Raw genomic sequence first — 7,828 nt, 5'->3', positions numbered from 1 at the left:
CAAGCCCTGGATCAAGACCATTAGTCTTCTGCAAAGATCCCTCACAACTGTAGTTTATCCATTGATCCAGAGAGAACTACTGTGGACAATCTGCGTTTCAGCCTGCGTTTCTCTGCACCGCTCGGGATGTTGCACTGTACTGCCTCATCCCGCTGAGGTTGGACAAGGAGAAAACGTTACGCTTTGCCAAGTAAGCAGATACTAAACTGGTGAGTGCCATGGAAATACATAATCTAGACACATCCAGTAAGGGTTAAAACCCAAAACAACAGTCCCATCGTGTGTCCCCCTCCTTTTTCCCCTTCATTTTTAAAAGCTCGTTTTGATGTTCATCAGATACCTCATTTGAAGTGGTTACAAACATTTCTACTGGGAGTCGCTAAGTAGAGCTGAATTTGTCTTGGAAATGGAACGCAAAACGGAGATGACCATTTCAGGTCTCTTGCAATTTTGTTTCAAGCAGTTTTGAAGACTGCTTCAGATCTCTTTGGAAATAGCAGACAAGAAGTACTAAGGCACAAGAGTGGTCGTGACAGAGAAAGAGGAAAGGTAAACAGGAATAAGGATAATGGCAATTATGAAAAGAATAATAATAGCAAAACACAGTTATTTGGCTTTTCAGTTGGTACTCTAGGGAGAGAGGAAGTTGTGATTGGTGTCTTTCTCAAGCCAAATTGTGACAATTAACTACCTTCCCAAGAAAAGCTTCCAGCTGATTGAATGGGGCTATGCTCCTGCTTTCGCCTCTCTATCTTACGTGGAAAATGCTTTCCAGAGCGCCTTGTGTTCCGTAAGAGCAAAGGAAGTTAAAGGGAGGCATTTTCAGTTTCATGAAGCACATGCCTAAAAGAAGGATGACCCTTTTCAACTCTCTTTTTCTGCCTTATGTTGAGATTGGGTGAATACTGGACACTGCTGAGCAGCAGGACCATGGTTCAGACAGGCACTTGACACCACGCCTCATTTTAAGCTAAGCATTTACTAAACAAAGAGCCAGCTAGGGCTTGCGGGATCCTCATTCACTTTTTAACCTGATGCAGGCATTTAAGGCAAGAGGTCTTTTCAGATGAGTAGCACCTTCCAAATGCTTTGCAAATGTTCAGAACATTTTGCAAGCACTGGCATTGTCTTACAGGAGAGCTGTGTTGCACAGCTTCACCTCTGTGCAGCTTTCCATGCGAGTACCTTTGCCATCTCTGGCACTACAAAATCCTGTCAGGAGAAGTCAGAGTGACAAGTATGAAATAAAATTGATCCCCACTGAGAACTTGGGTTATCTTGACCGGTTCTTGTTTGGCTCGCAGGGGTGGATTGACCGCACAGGTGCGTGACATAGCCCTGGTGCGACAGCTGCATCTCCGCTGGGTGTATTTGCGGTCCTCTAGTCCCGTCGTGTCCAAAGTAGGGTGCAGGAAGGAAATACTAGCACTTCAGTAGTGCTCGTACACAATTTGTAAAGAAATAAATGTATGTACATAGAGGGGGGACGCTCGGAATTTTTCTCCTGAATAGGGTGCACCATCAATGAAGTCTGGAGGCCGCTGCTACAGCCGTCCCTCTAGGAGAATCTTTGCCCAGTCGTCCAGGAAGCCCCCCTGGAGGAGTGAAACTCGGGAAAACTGAGCTAAGCCACTTCCCATTCCCAATGGCGATTCCAGTTAAGCAGCTACGTGGGCGTTTCAAGGATTGTTCCTCTTCCCTCTTATTTTTCACGCCCTTTATGTTGAGACCAAGGTAAACACAGAACGGGTACGAAATGCGCCCTGACCGTTTCTGCATTCAGCAGAGTTTCTCCTCCAGCTTGCCTGCATCTGAGGCTGTGCTTACCAGGATTTCCTCTTTCCCTGGTTGCGATGGTGCAGAGGCACACCAATTTAAATGTCACAGAGGCTCACAAAATCAACACAGGGAGGTAACAAACGCCAACTTCTATTTAAACCAAAATTGCTCAGCAGAAAACCTAACCTGAACTGAGGCTTCTCAACTCGTTCAACACCCTGACCACGTCAGCGAAACCACAGGTTCAGGATGATGTGTGAGGAACTGACACCGCACAGCCGGCTGCAGAAATGAGGATTCGCAACGTGCACACTCGCTCACCTACAAGGTGAGGGCTCTCCACCTCGAGGAGGTGCCCTGGGCAGCACCCACACCCCCGGGGACACGCCACAGCCCCACAACCACCACGACTGACAGACACCCCGCACTCCCCCGAGGGGGCTCCATTTATACCCGAGTCGGACCGGAGCCATGGTCGTATATGGTCAGCGCTCTAGAAACTTCCCTGGACCGAGGCCTTTCATTGGCTGAGGGCCCTGCCTGTCCACCGAACGGCCCTGCCTTTCCCGCCCACCCCCCAAGTACATCTTTTTCTGGCTGAAAAAGACTGCAGCTTGAGTGTCCTATACGGAATTCTGCTTCAGTGAGCCCTGGAGCCCCACAGCTCTTTTCCTCACCGAGTTAATGACCAACCTGGAAAAATCTTTGACATGCACGTTTGCAGGCATTCATGCTAGCACAGGGCAGATCAGAGAAAGTGGTCTGTGCTGTGAACTGTTAATCTACAGATCAGCCCAAACAAGAGCGGAAAAGGAGGAACATGTTAATTAAGCTATATTGTAAAGTATGGCCTCAGGAAAGTGAGTCAGTTAACAGTTCCGTTTGGTTTTCCTTCTTTTTGATATGGGAAAAATATTTACCACCTGGAGTTATTAACTCCCTTATACATTTTTTCGGTGAAACAGGACGCTCCCCCAAGTTGTTCCTTTCTCCTTTCACTTCCCAGAGTTAGAATATTCTGCAACAGAGCGTGACTTTCTTCTGGGAGTAAACCGTAAGTAAGTTGCAGTCCCTTTGTACTTGAAAGTGGCATGCATTTGAATTCAGTGCTGTACACAGAAGCTGGTGTTGCTGATGTAGAGTTTTGCAGATTCAGCTGCCCTGCACACCGCTCATGAGAGAGAGCGGGCTGGGCTGCAAAATTCAGACAGGTTGGAGGCAGGCTCTTACCTTTGCCAGGTATGTATGGGAAGAACTGTCGTGAGGTTGATAAGCTAAACCAAGAGGCCTATTGTAAAACTAGCTATTTTGTACAAACTTGCATGCTTTGGTAGTCTTTAAAGCCCTTGAGGAGGAACAGAGAAGGCTGATAAAGAGGAACTTCTTGCTCTAGAAGGTCACGAAGCTGAAAAGTTGCCACACAAGTGTAAAGTCAGCAGAAATCAGCAGTAACTGGGGGAACGGTAAAGACAGCAGGGGCAGAGCACGACCACCGACTCAACTGAAGGCCGAGTTCACTTACACCACACCACACCCCCTTCAAGGGGCATGCGTGCTAATTTAAATGCAACCAGCCAATAAGGAAGGTAGTGTTAATCAATATCCAATGAGTGTAAACTTAGGCGGGTCTCTGCTCATCACGTAACGAGAGAAACGTTGTAGTTTTTGTACGGAGCAGAGCTAGCTTTGTGAAGTATCCCCTAGCTCCCGGCTTTGCGCAAATCCGTAATAAAGAAATACCTCGACCCTGGGTGGATTGGCTTGCACACCGGGCAAAGGTCCCTCTTTTCGGGACAATAGTATGACAATACCATCTGTCTAATACCCTTCAGAGTATGTAAGAACCTACTCAGTGTGTGTAGTGTGTAGTGTGTGTAGTACCATTACTGTAACGTGATTCTTGCTTTGTTACCCTTCAGTATAAAAGACCCCATGCGTTTCTGAGAGGCGTGCTGGCTGATGTTAAATGCCTGGCACCCCATTCCGCACACTGGCAATAAAGACAGATATCTCGAGTCGGTGTGTTGATTGGTGTCTTGCACACCGGGTGAAGAACCCGGATTTAGGGACAACAGTTTTGTTTGGCTTTGTATTGGTTTGGTTTGGTTTCGTTTGGTTTTACAGCAGACAACAAATACACTTGGAGCCAAACAACAGTAGAATGAATACGATAAGAATTTATTAGAAGCCTGAGGAAGCTTGGGTTGTTTTTAGAAATCGGTACATCGCTTGGACACGTGCCAGAGTATATTATTGAAGTTTCTACTTTTGGGGTTCTGACTAAGGATGTGTTGTCATTAAAGATTAAGAGAAACTGAATGCCTTTATGTTAGCTATTAGTTAGAAACTGAATGCCTTTGAACTATGTCTTAGCTTGCTGTCTTAAAACAATGACTGTGGATAAATAATATGATCTGCAGAGTTAGGAGCCAATGAAAAAGCAATTCAGGTTGTTACAAATCTGTTATATAAAAACTCATCTACACAATGTATGTAGGTGAGCAGGCACTTCTTTCTGGCAGCGCTGGACGCACAGGGGATCGCTCCACCTAGTGTGCGTGCCTAGCTTCTCCGCTACCAAAGTTATATACAATCAAAAGTACACGTATTCATCATATTTTCCAAGAAACAATTAACATATTCATACAACTTCCGAGAACTCATTAATATATGTAAATGCTCGTGACGCATGCGCCTTCAGGTACACAGGTGGTCGTCTAAGGTCCTCTGGTGGTTGTCCATAGTCTTCCTCATGGTATCCTCTGGTTGAACCCAACCTTTGCGCATGCTCAGGTTGGTTGCAAAATCCCATTCTTGGAATCTTCTTAAGTTTTCCCCGGTTTACGGACCAGGCCTACTTTCTAGCTTATAATTTTCTGTCAATTTCCATGCCTATGAATAATCAATGGTTATTTCTATTAGTATCTATCGATTGGCATTCTTGATATTCATATCAAGATGGGGAGGGTAAGGGGATTTTCAAGCAGCATCACTGGTGCATAGCAGGTCACACTGTCACAGGACTCAAACACAACTTTTCTATTCAATTCTTCATCGTTCCATCTCGTTACTGTTAGTTCCTCAGTATGGAACGGCGACTCCCTGGTGAGGTTCCTATGGTTATCCTACCTTATTTATTTATTAATTAAATTTAACCTTTTCTATATATATATAAAAAATATATTTTGATTTTTAAAAAATCAGAATATTTACAACAGTTCCCCCCTTTGAAAGTTTTGAAAATTATTTCAATACTTTCATTTTTAATCAGTTAAACATATTATAAGCTTCAAGTACAGATGTCAAATGAGTTAAACGGTTCATCATCCTCCAATTTATAATATATAATATTACTGATAGAATAAGACTGATTAGAATCAATATCAGGAGAACCACAGTGGGGTGGCATAACTTATTTAGGATGCCTGTAGCAGTAGGTGACCATCCGAATAGAGTGTCCCACCATTTATGTTCCGCATCCTTTTCCACCGTCTCTAAAACACGATGTATCTCTTTCACATTGTGGTGCACAGTTATTCAAGTTCTTTGTCTGTTTTCCTTGACCTTTTTCAAAATTTTGATTAAATCTTGGTGTTGTAGCAATTGTTTCACTAAAGTGAGATTCATTCCAATGGGTCTAGGCAACAGTTCCTGAATTAAGGTATAATTAGATTGCAAAAGCTGGTGAGATGTGACTGGGGCTAAATAAGAAAAATCACATCTCGTGATTTCAGTGAAATTATAAACACAAAAATTTGAGTGGTTTCTAGTATCTGTAACATCATTTATGGATATAAAATCACAAGCTGTTCTCAAACATACACATCCCTTATCAATATATATAATCACTGTTTCGGGGTTTTCATCAGGGCGAGTCTTAAAATGACAAACATTTTGTTCAGTATCTAAACAGATATCCTGACCTCTGATTGTGTTATCTTCACAGATGAACCCTTGTTGTTCTCATACAACACAAGATTCCAAATCCACAGTTTGCCACTTCTGTCCCACCTTTTGGGCCTATACTTTATGCTCAAATGGATAGAGTATGGTTCCGTTGTGATTCAATCCTAATGCAATAACAGGGTAAATCAAATATATTCAAGCATTGTGTATAGTTAATACAAAAGTTGTGGCTGTACTTGTGACGGGATCGTAGGTAAAGTTTATCAAATTCCACCAGGACTGCAGTTTTTCTCTAAATTAATGGCACTATCTCAAATTATTTTTCGAATCTTGGTGGGAAGAGTGTCTTTTTCACCTTCTCTTATGATGGAAGCAGCCACTGATTGTGCCCACAGTTGTGCCTGGATGCAACTGAGAGCCAAAGATAGGCTATCTTGGACCACACCGAGTGCATCTATAATCAATTCATGGTCTCCCACATTCACCATTTCGTTACCTTTATGCAGGTTGCTCTGTCCTCGGTGGCGATCAGTATATCATCCACGTATTGCAAAAGCAGATGACCAGGTAACTCTGGATTGCTTTGTTGCCACATCTCGAGCTCTTTTGCCAGTTGATTGCCGAAGATGGTCGGGCTATTCTTAAATCCTTGTGGTAGTCTGGTCCATGTTAGTTATGTTCTTCATCCTGTTTGTGGATTGTCCCACTCAAAGGCAAACAATTTTCTACTTTCCTTTTCCAGAGGTATACAAAAGAAAGCATCTTTTTTTAAATCAAGCACTGTAAACCACTGATGACTTTCCCTTAAAGTTGTTAAAAGGGTATATGGATTCGCAACCACAGGATGAATGTCCTTTACTATCTGATTTATTGCCCTTAAATCCTGAACTAATCTGTATTCACCTGAAGGCTTCCTAACCGGTAAGACTGGAGTATTATATTCGGATTTGCATTCTTTCAAAATTCCACATTCCAAAAATTTATCAATTAATTTCTTAATTCCTTGCCTAGCTTCTGATTTTATTGGGTATTGTTTTATTCTTATCGGTTTGGCATGTTCCTTTCATTCAGCCTTTACAGGCTGGGCTACCTTCGATCTTCCAGGTATTTCAGTGTTCCAGATCATAGGTATCACAGCCTCATCTACTTCTTGTGGTATTTCTTGCATTTTTGGTTTTTCTTGTATCATTAATATATCCCCTGTCTTTGATTCAGGTATTTTTAAATAGATGTCCCCTTTTTCAAAAATTATTTGTGCATTTAACTTAGAAAGCAGATCTCGTCCCAACAAGGGCATCGGACATTCTGGCATATTTAAAAATTCATGTGTAATTACCTTACTTCCAAATTTCAGATTAAGGGGTTTTAGGAATGGCCTTTCTTCTTGTTTCCCGGTCGCTCCAATTACATTTGCAGTTTTATTTCCCAATTTCCCCTTACAGGTGTTCAAAACAGAATACGCTGCCCCAGTATCTACTAAAAATTCAACTGCAGAGTCTCCCAGCTTAATTGTAACCAGAGGCTCAGCTGGGCTCCCCTCCGGTCCCCTTCATTCATCCAAAGTCATCATTCTCACAGCTTTCTGCTGACTTGCTTTCGATTTGGGGCAATCTCTTCTCCAATGCCCCTCTTCCCAACAGTATGCACACTGATTCATCCCTAATGACTTATCAAATCTTCTTTCCCCAGAATTCCTAAAACCTCCTCTTCCCTTCGCTTGTCCCCTTCCTCTGCCTCTCGTCAAACTTCCCGTTAAAACAGCCAGCAGACTATTTTCCCTAACTTTCCTTTCTTTCTCCTTTTTCTGTTCTTCTTCTTTCTCCCGATTATTATAGACTCTCCATGCTACTTCGAGCAGCTTACTCAGATCGCTTGAGTCTTCCCCCCTGCAATTTCTGGAGTTTCTTTCTTATATCTGGGGCTCATTGCCCCATAAAGATAGAAGCCAATTGAACAGCCTCTTCTGGTTCTTGGTCAACCAAACGAAGACCTAGGGAAAAGGTAATTCCAGCAGGGGGAGACCATGACCACCGGCTCAAAGACCACCCACTCGGGAAACCAACCGACTCAAAAGAACGAGGAAACGAGATCATGAAAATACCTATTGAGCACGCGTGACTCTTTGCATATGAGATGGGAAGAT

Source organism: Gavia stellata, chromosome Z (genome assembly GCF_030936135.1).
Source record: "Gavia stellata isolate bGavSte3 chromosome Z, bGavSte3.hap2, whole genome shotgun sequence".
Lineage (NCBI taxonomy): Eukaryota > Metazoa > Chordata > Aves > Gaviiformes > Gaviidae > Gavia > Gavia stellata.
The sequence above is the reverse complement of the archived record's forward strand: the minus strand, read 5'-3'. Positions refer to the sequence as shown.